The sequence below is a fragment of the Aotus nancymaae genome, unplaced genomic scaffold, assembly GCF_030222135.1.
Source record: "Aotus nancymaae isolate 86718 unplaced genomic scaffold, 86718_ANA_hifiasm-v0.15.2.pri h1tg000029l, whole genome shotgun sequence".
Taxonomy (NCBI): Eukaryota; Metazoa; Chordata; class Mammalia; order Primates; family Aotidae; genus Aotus; species Aotus nancymaae.
Window position 1 is genome coordinate 68,621,395 of NW_026988442.1, and position 19,073 is coordinate 68,640,467.

General features: G+C 34.7%; 1 protein-coding gene across 2 annotated transcripts in view; it reads right to left on the reverse strand.

The window, feature by feature from the left end:
• The window catches only part of ARHGAP15 (Rho GTPase activating protein 15), a 634,760-nt gene that overhangs the window by 307,202 nt on the left and 308,485 nt on the right, over nt 1-19,073 (reverse strand). The window lies entirely within an intron of this gene.

A 19,073-nucleotide genomic window follows, 5' to 3' on the forward strand; every position in this document is an offset into this window, starting at 1 on the left:
CACAGGGTTTCACTCTGTTGCCCAGGCTGAAGTGCAGTGGCACAATCACTGTAACCTCCAACTCCTGGGCTCAGTAAGCTCCTACCTCAGCCTCCTGGGACTACAGGTACATGCCACCAAGTACAGCTAATTTTTTTTTTTTTTATTTTTTGTGGAGACAAGGTCTTACTATGTTGCCTAGGCTGGGCTTTAACTTTTGGCCTCAAGTGATCCTCCAGCTTCTGTCTCCTAAAGTGCTGAGTTTACAGGCGTGAGCTAGCATGCCTCACCTACATCCACTATAACTTTTTGGATGTTGGTCTATGATTAAATTTTATATTTTGGTGCTTATTTGTACATATGCACATTTCTAAACAGAATCTGCTAAATGAAAGAAGTAAATTATTTGGTGGAAACTTTGAGGTGAGAGATGATTTCTTTTAAATAGAACAAGAAAATAGCAAACTTTTGAATAAGTTTGTGAAATAATCACACTAATTGTAAAAATCAAGTTACAATTTGAGATTTTGTTTTTACTTTTTAACTCACCATCTGTTAAATTAATAAATGCTAGAGTTTAATTTTTGTTATTATACATTAATTTATAAATCAACTTTCTTTGACATTTATGATTTTTCCATCTGTCAATATGCCCCTTAAAATTTATTTTTATATGCTATAGGCATATATGCATTATATCTGCATGAATATCTGCTTATCTTTCAAAACACATGTACACAATTTAACAACATAATTACTTATATATAATAAAGAAAAGCAAGATGAAAAAGCAAAATTATACAAAGCCTATAAAAGGTATAATAGAATGTGTTCTGATTTAGACTGCTTAAGTTATAATCTAGACTCCAAAATCAAATATCTGTTTCCTCCTCTGTAAATGAATATAAAAATATTCTCAACATATAACATGTTTTGAAGGTGAGAAAATACATGCTACATGCTTAGAATAGTTCATGGCGAATACAAAATTTTAATTTTTTAAATTCATACTGCTATTAATATATAAAGATTGATTAAATTTTTTTTCTTTTTGGAAGGGCAATGCTTTCACTTTATGAAAATAAGTTTAGCCCTATCACCTTACATCTTTGTTTACTCCACATTGTTTCCTAATGTTCTTAATTTTAGTATCTAAGACAATAGAAAATTCAAAATTACTATTTCCCTTTTAACGATTCTAAATATTTCTCTACAACCTCCAATTAATTTGTCACTCTGTCACTTATATTTTTACCATTTTGTTTTTAATATTCTGCAAGTTGTATGGACTGTTAGATACATTTGGTCTAATAGAAGTCTCAATGTTAATAGCCAACATTTAATGAGAACTTACTATACTCCAGACACTATTCTGAGAACTTTCAGGGGCTAAGTTATTTAGCCCTCACTGCCAGTCTTTGAGGAAATGTTGCCCAAGCCAAATGTAGGTACTGGCAGGGTCAGAACTTAAGCTGAGGCTTCTGGGTCTAGCACCCAGATTCGTCATTACTACAGAGCAGCTGGATACCCAGGTGAGTTGCCCTCCTCTGGACTTAAATAATGTGTAATATTTGCTTCCTAATGGCTGGGCTCCATGTCATTAACACAGTGTCTATTACTAATGAGTGACAGATCCTTCTTCCTAACGCCAGTCAGGAAACAATTTCAGCCTCCAGAGCATTTGGGATTAAAAAAAAAAAAAAAAAAAAAAAGACACCAGGACTCAAGCTTGTAGCACTGTGATTTATTAAACTTTTTTCCTTTTAAAATCTTGGTGGACTAGGGTCCATGACACTACTTAATGCACCATAGATAAGAGTTTGGCACTAAGCTAAATGCAAAATTTCTAAAAAATTCAGTATGAGCTAGGCATGTAAATTGGATCAAAATACTGTACTCATTTTGTTAATAAGATCAAGCAGGTATATTTTAACAGTATTTCATCATGTGTAAATTCATCTTTAAATTACATCAACTTGGTAGTGAATGGGAAATAGCTACTTAAAATTTGACCATAAATGTCAGAGGTGTTTGAACCAGAGCAACACCATCTTGAATAGGGTGTGGATAAAATAAGGCTAAAACCTCTGGGGCTGCATTCTCAGGAGTTTAAGATATTCTTAGTCACAGGATGAGATAGGAGGTCAGCGCAAGGTATACGTCACAAAGACCTTGCTGATAGAAGGATGTGGCAAAGAAGCCAGCCAAATCCTACCAAAATTTAGATGGCAAAGAAAGTGACCCTTAGTTGTCCTCACTGCTCCTTATTCACTAACTATAATGCATCAGCATGCCAAATGTCTTCGAGTATGTCTTTTAGCATGGTCTAAAAAGGGGAGGAACCCTCAGTTCCCGGAATTGCTCACCTCTTTCCTTGAAAACTCATGAATGAGCCACTTCTTGTACAGTATATAATCAAGAAATAACCATAAAAATAGTCACCCAGCAGCCCCTAGGGTTGCTCTGCCTATGGAGTAGCTATTCTTTATTCCTTTACTTTCTTAATAAACTTGTTTTCCTTTTACTCTGTGGACTCACCCTGGATTCTTTCTTGCGTGAGGTCCAAGAACCTGCTCTTTGGGTCTGGATTGGGACCCCTTTCCAGTGACATAAACCTTTGTTAATGTGGAATTGAGAACATTTGGAGCCTCTTTAACTCCACTGCTTAAAACAGTGCATGCACAAAGCAACTCCCCAACAAATGCCTGTGATGTGAATGTGTGAACTGAGTTTTTGCTCTCAGTACTCCAGCTTTTTAGAGTTTATGTCATCTTTGTTTGTTCCCTAAATATGCATTCTATTTTTAGAGTCTATTTTGTCTTCCCTCATTCACCAGATACAGATCATTTTAATCTGAGTTAATCCACTTGTATGACTATATTACAACAGAGAAAAATTATTAATCCACCCATATCATAAACATAACAAAAATATTGGGAGGAGTATTGCTCTGTGCAACTTGTATCTTTGTTGGTTTTCAGAGCTGATTGGCTGATCTTTCTGGTTGAGCCTGAATTTCCTGATACCTTTATTATAATTCCATCTAAGTCCTTTCCTTTCTATCTGTTCAGTGGAAGAAGAGCAGAGCTCAAGAGTAGATGAGGAACTTTACTTCACTGGTGGGACTTCCAAATAAGCAAGCAAACACTGTATATTTCAAAAAATATACAGTGATTGCTCATCAGGCTGTATTCCCAGCCAAATAAAACACATCACTTGGTGTTTAAAATACCAGATTCTCTTTTTATCCCAATAGTTTTCCTAACATATTGAAAGAGTATAGGTAGCTGTGTATGATTCAACCCTAACTTACATGAACTTGGCTCAATAAAGACTAGTGAAAGATGGAATAGAAAAAAGGAATTCCAACTAATTCCTAACTTTCTTGACAAGCCCTTAAAATACCAGTTGTCTCACTATTTGAGCCTGATGACTAGGTATCAATTACTAGCAAATAAGGGTCCTCAGGGCCTCTCAATGACAGTGATTACAAAGGAAGGATTCTGGAACATTCTTTCCACCCAACTTTGAATTGACCAAACAAATGGGTCCTTTTGTTTGTTCATTCCCCATCAAAATGCTGATAAGTAATTTCTTTTCAGTTAAATTCCTGCAACTTCACTGAACTTTGTATTTCCACATTCTATTGCCAAAGTTTAACCCTCTCAATATGACAATTCAAGTTATATAATTATACCAGTTAGCTGAGTTTTCTGCTCTCTTCTGAAGCCAGGCACATGCACTGAAGCATGTGTTGTACTATCAGATTTAGTATGAAAAGTCTGTCTATGGAAACAAAGAAATTGACCCCTATCTTTAACATCTTTTATTTTCTGATTGGATAAACTTGTTTTCATTCAGTAAGCTAATATGATATATTTATGTTATGTATTATGTTATTACTGAATCAAGATTTTTATAAATAGAAAATGAATGAAAACAGATTCATAACTCAGTTCAGAAAGTTTATAGCCTCTGTAAGGCACTCAATATACTATTTTTCCCCTATAAATCCAAAGACATTTTGGAAAGTACATTAATCTTTAGGAATTTCAATCATTTATCTTTAAGATAACCGTTTCTTAACCAAATTAGGAGAACTTTTCAAAATACTATGGAAGAAAAGAAAATACTTGCATTAATGTTATGATTAACATTTACTGAGTACTTACATTCTCCCAAACAGTGTTATAAACATCATATTACTTAATCTAATTTATGCTTCCAAGCAACTCTTTGAGGTAGGTACTATTATTATTGACATTTTTAAGATTATATAACAGTAGCTTAGTGAGGTTAAGTGACTGGCTCAAAGTTTGTAGAGCTAGTAAATTGTAGAAACCATCAGCCTCACTCCAGAAGCCGGAAGCTACAAAGTGGTTTGTGGTTCCAGGCTGTGAAGTTAGACTGCTTGGTTTTAAATTCTAACTCAGCTGCTTCTTAATTATGTAACTTTGTGTATATTGATTAAACTTTCAGTGCCTCAGTCACTTAATAGATAAAATGGGGATGATAATAATGTCACTGAACTGCATAGGGTTATTGACAGGATTCAGTGAGAGTATATTAAATGCTTTGAGTACTGCCTACAGCCTGGTAAGCTCTCTGAAGTATTTGCTATCTCTACACCATGCTTCCATGATATGGGAGACATAACAGCTTTCTTCTTACAATACTGTTCATAAATTTGACATAGTAATTGTCTTTGGGTAAAAATTAAATAATTTCCTTTATGCCAAATATTTTTAGAATGGGAAAGCTTGTGCTTATTTTGAATTCTATATCATCACAATATTTTCTAGTAATAATCATTATTTATTAGGATAAATTACAGAAAGAAATGATAAAAGATTAAACACAGACAGAACCTTTGTGAGAAGTCTAATTGAATATTTGGTTGGCTTTCCCTTCTATCTTCCTATGATTAAATGAGCCCTCTCGTTTTAGATTGCTACGGCATTGAGACAAAAAAAAAAAAAAAAAAAAACACAAAGGGGCCACAGTTGAGGACTCTTGCTACAAGGGTGCACTTCAGCACACAGAAAGTTACACATGCATCTTTTACGTACTTATCCTTAAACTGTTTATCTGGCACATTGACAGGCAGCTGGTGGAACAAATAGGAAATCCTGGGAAGCACATTCATTTTTAAAGTGTTAATGCACCCAATCCAAGAGACAGTAATGTGCTTCCATCCGTTAAGATCCCCTTTAATGTTTCGGATTGGAGGGCCATAATTTAAATGAAATGCATTATCCAACCTGGAAGGTATTCCACATCCTAAATATTTAATTGATTTCTCCATCAGGGGAAGATGAGCCTACATAATAAGCAGATCCTATCTATATCTAAGTGTTCGATTAATAGTGTCTCTAATTTAGGGTAATTTAGGAGTTTACAACTTATAAAATGGCTATTTCTTCCTCATTCCTCCCAAAGTACCAAGAGGATTGTGTCTGGATTAATTGCAAACAGCAGACAATCCTCTGTGTATAATGAAAACCTAGAGTCAGCATAATCCAGCCATGCACCTATAATTTGAGATCTCATCTGAATATTTTTCACCAGGGGCTTCACATCCAGTGTAAATTGAAGTGGCAAAGGAGGAAAGTTGTAATTGTTGCATCTCCCTATTAAAAAAGTTTAACAAGTCAAGTTCATTCCTGCTGATTTTTACTTAGTTGGGTCTTAGCTAACTGAGTGAGGAAGATAAATCAAGCTACTTGCAGATTTTCCTAATGGTGCAAAGTTTGGCACCCTGAGGACTGTGGAAATGTCTATTACTACACTTGTAAAGAAGAGAAGTGGAACAAGACTGTGGGTGGCTGGATCCATATGAGTGATTTATTACTCCTGAATCCACTTAGTCATTTCCGGATAAGCACTTAAGTGCCAAAAGTTTATGGTCATTTTCAGTTTAAGAAAAGAGCAGGGCACATCTTAACATATGAAACAAATATGTTACCTAGAGAAATTGGTATTTTTTTTCTGAGTTGACCAGAAAATTATAAAACTTGAGCTTATAAATGTAAAGTAACATTGAACTTTACCTAAATATGTCTACTTTTGATTTTCTGAGGTCCTTTCCATTCTAATTTTTTGATAGAAAAAAAAATATGGATGTTCTGTGAAACTATTTTGGGATTTGGGGTCTGATAATAAATAAATTTAAAATGTAGTGGGTTATCAGGTCTATAATTTTTAATGTTAAATTTACCTTTTTGTGGCAGTTTTCCTCTGTCTTCTTGAAGTGCTACTTTCTAGATAGCTTAATTTTTGTTCAAACACAAATTAGAATCAGTTTTCTGGGGAAAAATAATCAGTATAGCTTCTGTTCTCCACAACAAAGAAAATACATTTGTAGACATATTCTGGAAATTTAAATCCCTGAATGCTCTTTTGAGCAAGTCCAAGGAGATATGAAGACTGACATTCTGTACTTTGCTATCCCCGAGAGGCGAATGTATGATCGTCTTTACTGAGGTTTGCTTCCGTCCCTGCTGAATTAATATGCATTTTCGTTAACTAATCTTGAAACAACAGGAATAAAGTTTATCCAGGTCTTTTATACCTCAGAGAACAAAACAAATACTACAAATCTTTAGAGAGAAAGGATATACAAAAGGGCTTGAGGTGAATATTTCAAAGCAAATACTCTTTAAATGATGTGCAAATTATTTCAGCTCTTGAGCAAGATTTATGAAAGGGGATTAGCCCACTGAAATAAGAACCAAGTTTAAACTGTTGGGTTTCAAAGTCAAAGATGAGAAGTGGTTACAAGAAAAGGATGGAGACAGGCAGCAATCGTTTAGAGGAGGGATTTGTCTCAGTTTTTCCCTTAACTGACTCACCTTAAATTGTCACCAACTGTTGTTCTAAACCGCAGTTTAAAAAAAATACATTTCTCCTCTAATTTTCTTTTTTTCCTAATCTTTAGAACCTGTGAAGCTCCTCTAATTTTCTATAAAGTTGAGAGTGTGCTAATTAAGAAATGATACTGGAATTTGTATTTCAGCAACAAGGTCTCCACTTGCAGGTAAAAATATATATACTCCCAAACTGTGTTAAACAGTTAAAACAATTCAAGCTGGAAAGGGTAACTTCTAAGAGTTTTGAGTCAGATAACTTTTTTTTTTTTCAGTTCACAAGTCACATCTATAACAATACAACACAAGACGTTCTAATAGTTCAACATGCTCTTCAAGTAATGGTTAAAAGCTTCTTGTAAGACTTATGAAAATGATCACTTTTATGTAATTGTAAAGATTATTAAGTGAGCTCACTTCTTATGGTTCCATAATGCCCTGCAATTCTGGAAGGTAAAGGAAATTTTAATGACCCCACTCATATGTGATTAATATCTAATGCTTCTTGACTAAAATTCTGGATTTTGTTCAATAAAAGTGAGTTAAGCAAAAATTCTATGGGTTCTCAGCCAAACCCTTCTGTGGAAATCCGTTATGGTTATGCCTAATTTTTTTTTAAAAAGGCATGAAACCTCAATAACAAATCCAGATATTCACTAGAAAAAGATTAATTATGAAACCTCAATAACAAACACAGGTACTCACTAGGAAAAAAAGATTATTCTTATGTAAGCTGTCTAAAAGTAATAAAGCTAAATAAGTCAAGTCAATCCAGGTACTACTAAAATTTTAAGGAAACTCAGATCTGACTCATTACTATCCAACACATTTATGAGAGACTGGACTTTTAGGGGTAAATTTATGAGAAAGATTCTTACTGAGAAAAGAATGATCATTTGCCCATTTCAGTTTCCATTTCCTATTTAAAAAAAAAGGTAGACATAAAAAAATGAGGTTTTATTTCAGGAATAATCATTATTAGTTCTCCCCAGTAAGTGAAATCTCACTCTACTAAGAGGATTAATCAGAGTTTATTTTGAATCTTCCCTCTATTTTTTGATAACTGAATTGTGGGCTTACTTTTGTTTTCTTTGCAATTTTTCAAAACAGCCTGGTGGGCCTTGATTGTTTTGGCAGGTGCAGCAAATAAACTTAGTCTATGAGTAAAAAGCTATGTTGCAGCTCATCCAGGATTTTAACATCTAACCTGAAAGGCCAATGGGAAATGAATTCAAGTACTCAAGAACAACATAAAAATAGAGAAATTTAAGCAATCAAACACTATTATTCTTGCCTTTGGAGAGGGAAATAACAAAAGAGGCTACATGTGAGATTATATGTTCCCCAAAGAAGAGTCAAATGGAAGATAAAGGATAAGTAGAATTTCAAATGGATTTTACACATTGAGCTATCCAGGGAATTAGTGGATAATTTCCAGGGAATTGCTTGGAGTTCTGGTTTCCTGTCTGTTTGTTTTGGTGAGGATAGTTTCGGCTCAAAATCATTTTTTGATATTGTTGCTGTTATTTGGCTGGGACTGTTGACTTTGTGCTATGGGAGTTCGGAGTTTGTGACTTAGGTGTGGCACTGGCAAAAGTTACAAGGCAGTGTAAGTCTTGGTTCTTTCTCATTTAGTCTGTAATCATGGGTTGAATGGGTTGAAAGGGATTGATGAAATTAAATAGTCACCATTCAAAATCATGCATTGTCATGGCACGGCCAATATAATAACCGTATGCAGGGTTATTTTACACAAAGGCAGACAAGATAGATCCTTTATATGAGAGGGTCTTTCGTCAGAGTCCCAAAGGCCACCCTCTGGCTCTGGACTTTCAAAAACCTCTTTAGATAAGTTATTTTTGTCACATGGTAATGTGTTTTTCAAGCTTTAATGTACATACGAGTCACCTGTTAAACACAGATTCAGTTCAGTAGGTTTGGGGTGGGGCTTGAGAGTCTATATTTCCTAACAAGCTCCCAGGTGACATTGTCATTGTTGGTCCCTGGATCACACATTGAGTAACAAGAATCTAGGAGGTTCCTGAAAGAATGAGATTCTGCTTAGCTTCACGGTATCCTGATGGTTGTTTTCCAAACCACAGAGGTAATGGGTATTTGGGAGCTGCCAAGACTTAGAATGTATGTCAAGAAAACCTATCAATATCACCTCAGACATCTCTGGAACCTTTCTTCTTTACCTTTTCCTACTGCCGAGTTTGGGCCTGCAGCATATGGTACTTGGTCTACTGTAACAGTCTCTGAATTCATTTCCTTACCTCTGATCTCTCACTTTTTGTGCTACCTATCTCTGTCATTCTCCACATTTTCCCCAAAATTATTACTCTAAAAATAAAGTCTGTTCGTATCTCCTGCCTGCATCGAAGTCTTTCACTAGTGTCCCATAATTTATAGTAGAAAGTCCCAATTCTTTAGCATTCCATGCAAGACCCCTTGCCAACGGTTCACTATTTCCAACCTGATCTCCAGTTGTTGCTCCAATATTTTGCACATTCTAGCCTCACCAATCTATTGCTGTTCTTCAAACATTTTATACTCTATGATTTTTTCTTTCCTATCCTAAAATGTATCCATTCTCTTCTCTGTCATTGTTTGCATCTTCATCTGAAAAACTGCCAGCGTTCCACAGCAGCATTAAACTTCATAAACCTCTTACTCTCCCTTGTAGGTGTCTTCTCTTCCCTGGCTCTCTTCTGCCAGCCCCTACCTATGTGTGTCCAGGGATCACTTCCAAATATATTACCTGCATTCAAATCTTTGTCTCAGGGACTGCTTCTAGAGGAATCCAAACCAAAACACCTATCAACAGGACAGTGCCTCACAGTTCGGCTTTTCCCTTCATTCCTCATGCATAAAATTTATAAGGGTTTCTTCAGGGTTCTCCTCTCACACTCTCAGTCATCTGTTTTCTCACTCACTCAGACATTTATTAGTTGGTGCAAATGCAATTAAAAAAATGGTAAAACGGTAATTACTTTTGCACCAAGCTAATAAGACTGAACACCACTAGGTTTCAGACTTTGTTCTGGATGCCAGGGACAGCAAGGGGTAAATAGCTGGTCATGGCTTATACCCTCCAGGCACTTGCAACCTAAAGGAATAGAGTGCTCCTGGCTTAAGCTAATGAATGAAGCTTGGTCAGCTAGGATTACACCCCAGAACTTAGATATCACAATCCTTTTGATGGAGTGAACATGGTAGGCATCCCTTGCCAGCTTATCAACACACTGTACTTTGGTGAGATCAGGCTTTCAGTAGCTTTCAGTTCATTCCTTACAAGTGGCTCTATATCCATCTGATTTGTATGATATGTTTACTTTAGTCAATAAAAGCCATCTTTTTTTAATCACCAGATGCTTTATGACACTGGCTTGATTCTAATATATATTATATATAACATCAAAATTAAATAAAATCTTTCTTTGCTTTTAAGTGAAATTACATAACTCTGTCAAAATTCTACCCCTGTATTATTTTATTATTTTATATAAGAATGGAAACAGCAACAGATTCTTGACAAACTTATAATCTCTAGAGATTGCCATCATATCAGACTCACACTCAGGAATGGCAAAACCGAGCATTTATTCCCCCTGACACTCAGGATCCCTTAAGAAAACAAAAAGTAAAAAGATATATGTTAACTGGAGTCATTAAAATAATGAAGATATTAAGAAATTAAACCTTTGAAAAATTACACATTTGTTTATTCTGCATTTTGGCAACTGTTTAAATAGTTACAAAAGTACATCCTTGCTGTATTTTCAAAGTGGTGGATTTATAGTAAACAAACAAAAGTCGTGATTATTTTACTCAGAATTCACCCATATGGAAATCATTTTATATCATAATATATAATATACAAAGTTATTTGATATATCTTATATCCACTATATACATTTTCCCTAGATCAAATACATATATTATCTTCTTAGATAATCAACATTTATATTTATAGTATTTTATAATTATATTAAAATATATATTATATTTATCTGGACACTCAATTTCAGGAAACTTAAGAAACTTGTCCAAGTCATACGGCTATAGATTTTGGAGTTAAGAACTGTACTCAAATTTTCGGACTCTCAGACTCAAATTTCTTACATAATCTCATACAACCTTTTTAACAGGGTTCTGAGGGCTAGCACTTTTATAACTTTTGTGTTAAACTGGACTTTTACAAATAAACTGACACTACAGAAAATTATTCTCAGTCTTCTAAAAATAATCAAAATTACTGTAATTGTAATTTTACAGTGTTTCTTTTTCTTTTATCGCCTCCAATAGAACCTTGAAAATTCCAAGTTAGAGCCCACAGAAGAGCCTCAAGAATAACTGTGAATCATAGTAACTCTTTCAAATAAAATAGAGTATTAGAATGGATGATGGGAATATTGGGAGGTATGACCTGCACTGAATCCTAAAGGATGTTAGCTTCTTAAGGAGATAACCTTCATTTCAAGCTAAAAGTCAGCATGTAGCAGTGTGCATCAGGTATTAAGGCACTATTTACCTGGAACATAAATTATGAGTCAAGAAGTGATGAAAAAGAACTGGAAAAGGGGCACAGATCATAATGAGCTCTCTCTACAGAAACTTGGGCTCTAATTCCAAGAGCAATAATGCCAATGCAGTCATTAGAAATTGTTCTTAATCTGGTCGGGCACAGTGGCCCATGCCTGTAATTCCAGAACTTTGGGAGGCCAAGGTGGACAGATCATGGGTCAGGAGTTTGAGACCAGCCTGGCCAACATAGTGAAACCCTGTCTCTACTAAAAATACAAAAATTAGCCAGGCATCGTGGCACGTGCCTGTAATCCCAGCTACTTGGGAGGCTGAGGCAGGAGAATCACTTGAACCTGGGAGGTGGAGGTTGTAGTGAGTCAAGACCACACCACTGCACTCCAGCTTGGGTGAAAGAGTGAGACTCAGTCTCAAAAAAATAAAAAGAAATTGCTCTTAATCTTTGACTTCAATTTTGGAGAAGACCATATCTGATGGCAAAATCCCAGTTCTATATTTTCTACTTGGTTACGGCATTCCCCATCTTGTTTTCTACCTTATTAGGCCAATTAATTTTGTGTACAAAGAGGGTATGTTTATTTACATTAGGAAAATTTGGCGGCAGGAACAATTGATTTCAGGTACTATCTAAATAATCAAAAAAAGATGAATTGTCAGATTGCTTTAAGTTTCTCAGGTCATCCATGAGCCATTTCTTGAAGCAAGCTAAGACTCCTAATGGTACAGATCACACTTCAGTAAAGTTTGATAACAACATCTGGTATTTTTGGATTCAGCTAATACTTTTGGGTGAAAGCAATACCCGATTTTGCTTACATCAGTGAGGGCTATACTATGAGTAATAAGAAACTTATTTTACAAGAAAAGCTCAATGATTCTGTGTGTTAACAATGGAGTTTTGTTGTTGTTGTTATTGTTTGTCCCTAAGCATGTTATTGGGCCTATTTGGGACATCCAAATAAATGCATCAAAAAGCAAATTACTTTCTTTTAGGATTTTGAAGAAAAGTAGCATAAGTTACTACACTTCTAAAAACAAAAAAAGAATTGACCAAATAAATCCTGTATACAGAAAGAGGTGATCATTTGCATTCAAAATAATGTTTTGCTCTGCACAGGGATTCACTGTACAAATGCCTTAAATGCTTAAATGTCATCTTTAGCAAAGGTTCTTTAAATTTGATGCAAAAACAATGAATGTCGATTATATGCCTAACTTTATAAGAAAACATTAATATGTGCCGATTTTAAAGTCATGGAATAAACAAAAGGATACTTTCTGAGGACATCAAAGACCTTTTTTTTTCTTTTGTTTACAATCACAGTAGCGTATTGATGCCAAGAAAATATTGCTTGCGAGTTAGAGCAAAGAGCCCTCTGGATTGGCCTATTATTGAAAGCAAGATGCCATTTGACCTAATGAAATCAGAAATTGATTAAATGCAGTTCATCTAAGGGGAAATATGGTCATGGTTTATTGCCAGGGTCAGAAGGAAGATAGGGTGATCTAGTGCTTCAGCACTGATAGGGTTAGATGGACTTTCAGGGTAGCTGATGCTATGAGATACATGACAATGGACGTCCGCAGGTCAGAGGGCAAGATCAGCCCCTTAGATAGGAAAAAAGAGATTAATCAGGACATTCTTCGCTCAGCTCATAACTAAGCCCTTATCATATGATTCACTGAAAAATGGAATGTTTTGAAGAAACTGCAATCTATGGGTCCCAGAAAAAGTAGGTACTGCTGCTTGGGAACATATGTCAGAACAATGGCTAGAGTCACACAGGGCCATGGTGAAGCCCTGAGACCTTCATGCATAATACTGTTCTGATAAATTAATGCGGATGCTTGACTATCAAATGTGTCTAATTTTTACTGTTTTCCTCTCACGATGTTTACATTCTGTAGCTTTAACATAAATTTTCATTTATAATTTGTCCACTTTTTCTTTACCAACTGAAATATTATGAAATAAAGAACTCTCTTAACCTGTGAAAAACAACTGAAAAGATATTTGATACTCAACTATTCTTTAGATATTGTCTGTCTTATAACTATAGTAAAATGAAATGATTTGTTTTCACATCTTGGCTCAATAGTTTTTCTCAAGAGGGTATTAAATAAAACTGGTACCAGAGTGGCACTAGTTATTTTGAAAAACAAAACAAACAAAAAAAAAAACAGTGAGTGACCATCTCACTCAAATCAGAAAAACTGTCCTCTTAATATAATAACTCATAATATTCCACACAAATATTATGACTTTTTTGTTGTTTCCAGAAAAGAGCTCTTCTATTTCTTCAGAACTAGATATGGTTTATCTGTGCAATTTTAATATTGTTTTCATTTTCTTGGCAGATGGCTTGTTCATCCTATTATTTTCATACATTGGCAGGATTAGACTGTTTTATACAAAATTTTTAATAAGAACAAACTTTAAAATATGTATTTATATAAGCCCCCAGAACAGACGTCACAGTGTGTGTTTTAACAATTGATAATTACATATTTATCTAAGAAACTAGTATGACTTTTCAATTTTGGATAATAATAAATATCTTACAAGTTTTCTTAATTATATAGTTGCCAGAAAGGTCTCAATGGTCACAAGAAAAAAATGTATTGGTTTTGGAGGAAAAATAGGAAAACAAGTTATCGAAGTTTCATGTAAAGAGGTCTTTAATGTAACCTATATTCAGAAAATTTGATCTTTCTTTGAAAGGTTTCAAGTCATAATTAGAAAATATGTATATTCTTTTATTGAATTAGGCACATGGGCAATACCTAATTTTGTGTAGGTATGTGTGTTTACTTCAGTTTTTAATTGGGGAACTTTTGAAACATACAAAAAAGAGGTGAAACAATAGGATCATGATCACTTGCATATGCACTACCTAGATTCGTCAAATGTTTATATTTGGAACAATTCCAGACTTAATCTTTCATTGCACATACTTTTTACAAAGAACATCTGTCTTGCTTAGAACTCGCTTCCCATCAATGCGGCAAAAATGCCTATTTAGCCCTCCATTCTCTTCTTTTTCTGTGGCTTCTTTTGGCTTAGAGGCTTTAAATTTTCTCCCTGCCACTACTAGGGACCTTTGGGCTCCAGGAGAATCCTAGCCAAAGTCATTCTGAGGCTCCTAATTGCTTTGGTGGAGCTGGTACAGAAGTGGGGAGAAGGAGATGGGAAACCAGATCGAAAGCAATGCTACTGGGAAGTCTTAGCTCTAAGGGCCGGAGGTGCAGCAAATTCAGAATGAATTATTCCCTAGAAACAACATGCTAAATGACTGCAGAAGGTTCAAGCGTGCTTTTGTGGCTTGGTACATGGTTTCCTTGTGAGAATGTATCAAGGTCTAAGCAACCAATTTACAGTTGAATTTTTAGAGCATAACTTACTTATATTGTAGAAGGCCAGTATTATAATTATTTAGATTAGTACACAAAATTACTGTCTTCTCGATGAAATTTGTTTTCACTTGGCATGGTCATGATACTTCACAGGCAAATTTTTAAAACAAAGACAAGTTAAAAGTCTGTAGCATTTTAATTTTTATTTCATAACGATCTCAATTCAAGTTTTTTATTTCTTTCTTTCTGTTGCCTTATTGCACACATCATTAAGGGGATATAGATTTGGGAAATCCACATCCAAATGCATTTAGGATTTCACCCAGAACATATTTGTTTTTTTATGGTAACTTAATCAAAAAACAGCTAAAGGAAAATCCATTTCCTTTTAGCTCTTTTACCTTTTGACTTTAGTCTTCTAACTCATGTTCATTTCAGGGTGCTTATTTATGATACTAAAGTGTTAATTTTATATTCAAGTTATCCAAGGGCTCCACACTTATGGAGTTTACAGTTTAGCAACTGATAGGCATGAGATATATTACTACTAAAGCATAACCTAATTACAAAATTTTTTAAAAATTGAAAGCACAGATGAGTGAAATCAAAAATTTTAGTTGTATACCTTTAGTTGTATTTGTTCATGAAAAAGAATGAATGTGTGCATGAATGAATAAACTAGAGCTTTGTGTAAAGGAGTAATGGGATGGCTAATGCTGAATCCTTCCCATCAACTTGAACTTCTGAATGACAGGCTATTCTGGGTTTAGGAGAATCAAGAGTGTTTCTTTGCCTCTTTCTACTGTTTCCTGGTGTGCTGCTCCCAAGAATCCCCTACTTGCCCCTTTCACATGGAGTTGCCAGGGGAAAGACCAGCTAGACCAGCTGCTTCTGCTTAGATTTTTTGCAGCTATGGCTCCCATATCCAATTCTGGCACCCTCTTGCTACCTTTTGTATACTCAGGGAGTGGGATGGCATGCATACATGCCCTGCTCCAGTCTTTTGTCAAACATCACCCTTGGCTTAAGCCCTGTTCCAGTGCCATCTGCTTGGGGAAATGGAGGATAATAGTAAGAGATCCTACTTACTGAGTGCCTGCTGTGAGCTAAGCATTTACAGGTCTAATTTCAAATTCTCACGGATCCTGTAAGGACAGTATTAGACCCACTTTTACAGATCTGAAAAGTAAAGCTAAGAAAAATTAAGAAACCTCGCCAAGGTTATCTGATGCAGGATTTATTATATTTGGGCCTTCCCCTTCTTTGCTGTCAGTGGAAGACAATTCTCTTTCCTCAGAGAAATGTGTCCGCATCTTCTTTGATTGACTCTCCTCTTTCCATAATAGCCCTCCCTGGAGAGCTGCTCTCCTACTCTCATCCCAGGCTGATGTCCTGAATTTCCCACAGTGATTTGGCCCTTGCATTAAATTTTCTGGCTTCTTGTCCATTAGACTCAACTGATATCTTAAAATATCTGATTAGTTCTTAATAGTGTTGGCAGGTTAGAATCATATTTTTTAAAAGGAAAGTATATGTGAACATGATTTTCTGAATTCACTCATTGAGAGAACATATTTTTCCCATGTTATATAGACAAACTGGACAATGAAATGACCACCTGTTAGCTGCTAATGATGTTCACATGCCTTTTAAAAAAGTAATTCTGGCTTTATCTATCTACAATCTTGGCGGCAAAACTTATGGGAACATCAAGGAAACAGGAAGCCAAAGGCAGAAAACTGACAATAAAGTTTGTGCTTAGACTACTAATAAGGAAGAGGGTACAGTGAGTCTCTGATTCTACATAATTATTTAATCTCCAGAGGGTGACATAAAACTGAATGCATGTTTTAAGAAACCTAAGTTTGGGTGTTCAAATCTAGGACTGAGATCAGAGGGGTTTCACACAGATTTCCTACTTGAAAAAAATATTTTAAAAAGCATTACATATAAAATATGTCAATCACTGTTGCATGGTCTAATTTGATATTGTGTGGGTGGGTCAATCATTATGCCTTTCAAATGAAAATGAATACATACATATTGCATGAAGTTAATTCAAAGTAATGGATGGATATTAACTGTGCCCTACATTGCAAAAAACATACTGGCCCCCCAAAAAAAGGCTTATAACTATACATACTCACCAAGATACAGAAAAGAAGCATTTTCTAAAATTAGAGCTAGCATTAAAGATTAAATTATTATTTTAATAGTGAAATCAAAATTGAAATAAAACACCCAGTTTTAATTGTTTTTGTCAATAAGTGTTTGGGTCCTGACTTAAGTTTACTGATTTCTATTAATTTTATTTTTAACATACGATATCTATCCAAGTCTAAGGTTGATATAAACTAAGTTTACCTTTAACTTGTTCACTTTATTACACTGTCATAGTTAAAAGTACAGGCTCTAAAATAAGACTGTTTGGGTTTGAAACGTCTCCATAACTCGTCTTTGTACAAATTTTTTTAGTTCTTCGTGTCTCAGTTTTCTCATCTATAAAATAGGGTTACTAATAATATCTACTTCATAGGGTTGGTAGGAGGATTAAATGTATCAGTCTAAGGCAAGAACTTAAAACAGTGCCTGGTGCATAGTAAATATTTTTACATTTTCTAGTTATTTTTTTTAATTTCAAAGTAAAAGGTGAGTATGAAGTCATTGTACAATTAGTTACATTTTGAAATGAGTACAATAAATCATGTATCTCTTCCCTTGTTTTTAAGTAGAATTGAATTTAAGCTCAAAGTAGAAAAACAATTGTCTTTCCCAATTAAAAATAAATTCCAAAAAAAAGTAGTGAGTGTTCTGTCTGTAAGATTTTTTTTCAGCAGTATCTTAAAACTTTTAAAGTGACTGTTACTCAATACAGAATTCATTATCCTCAATGTTTCTCAAATACATTTTTGCAAACCGTTATTTTCTCCATAGCTTCAGGTTTTAGAAACATGTTAAAGTCTCCTCCAAACCAGCAATTATATCTAAGATTCCAGATTTACTAGTCATTGCATCACATATTTTTTTATATGTACTACAAAATGTTTATATAATCAACACTAAATATATATCCCCAATTGAATCCCAATTCTGAAATCTTAGCTTATGTCTCAAACCATATGAAGTAAAAGGAGACAATGATCAGGAATGAGAGGAAAACATTCTTTAAATGAAATAACTCTAAACTGTACTATTATATGGAAAAGTATTTTAAAATGGCATTGTTAACTCTCCACAAACACACCATGCATCTTCTAGACGTTAACATTGATAATCTTAAACTCCAACTTGCACAACCAGCTAAGTAAATGTATCTAGTAAAATTATGTATCTAGAAAATTATGGCATGGGTTTTTGCATAGACAATTTCAAAAGGGTGCTTCTACTCTTAATTTCTCATGCAATTTCTAGATTTGTAGACTTCAGTAATTCAGCTTTGGAAAATATTTTATCACATATAAATAGCTTCTCTCTTCCCTATCATATGTGTATGAGTGTTTGTGTGCATGTATGTGCATACATATATATCTTTCTTAATGCACAGATATATGTATATGTATGCAAATAATTATCTAGCATAAATAAGTGTGTGAGTGTGTGTGTGTGTGTATGTGTGTGTGTACACTCCATTAGCAGCTTTTCTCAACTTACTGAGTGTTTCTTAAATTCAAAAGTTTAGGATGTCAGTATACTGATCTTTAGTCATAGGGAAAAAATGGTGATTCTCAAGATTGGGGTCAGCTAGGTAGAAGAACCCCCAAAATACTGTAATTTTTAAGATCTTGGAAAATAGGTTATCTCTGGTTCCAAAGATGTCTTCCTCTTCTTTTGGGAGGTTAAGACTCAAAGCAACTTTGTGAGATAGGTATGACATATTTTATAATCCCTTTACATTGAAGAAGAAGCAGTCTCGGGAACAGTCAAGAATGATACTCAAGATCATTATGTAAGTAGTGAGACCATTCTTTTTACTCTAAATTCAATTCTTTTAGAATATTAGAACTAGGTGTGACCTTGGAGAACATCTAATTCATATCCCACATTTTCAGCCTCTCTGAAAGCATGTTTCTAAATCTTTCTGGTGGTCTGAAGGTATGGAAAGTGGCATAGCCTGTTGACTTAAGTTAGACCAATGCTAGTGATCACTCATATCCTTTAATGTATGCAAATAAAACAGTCAAGATACCAAGGTTGGAGACGCTTGACATTTCCCACTCTCAAAATCAATCACCGATCTGAACACCATGGCTATTACTCAGAGATTCAGAGGTTTGCTGTAAGCAGAGACCATGACCTTGGAACAATTATTTTCTCAAAAGGCATTACCAA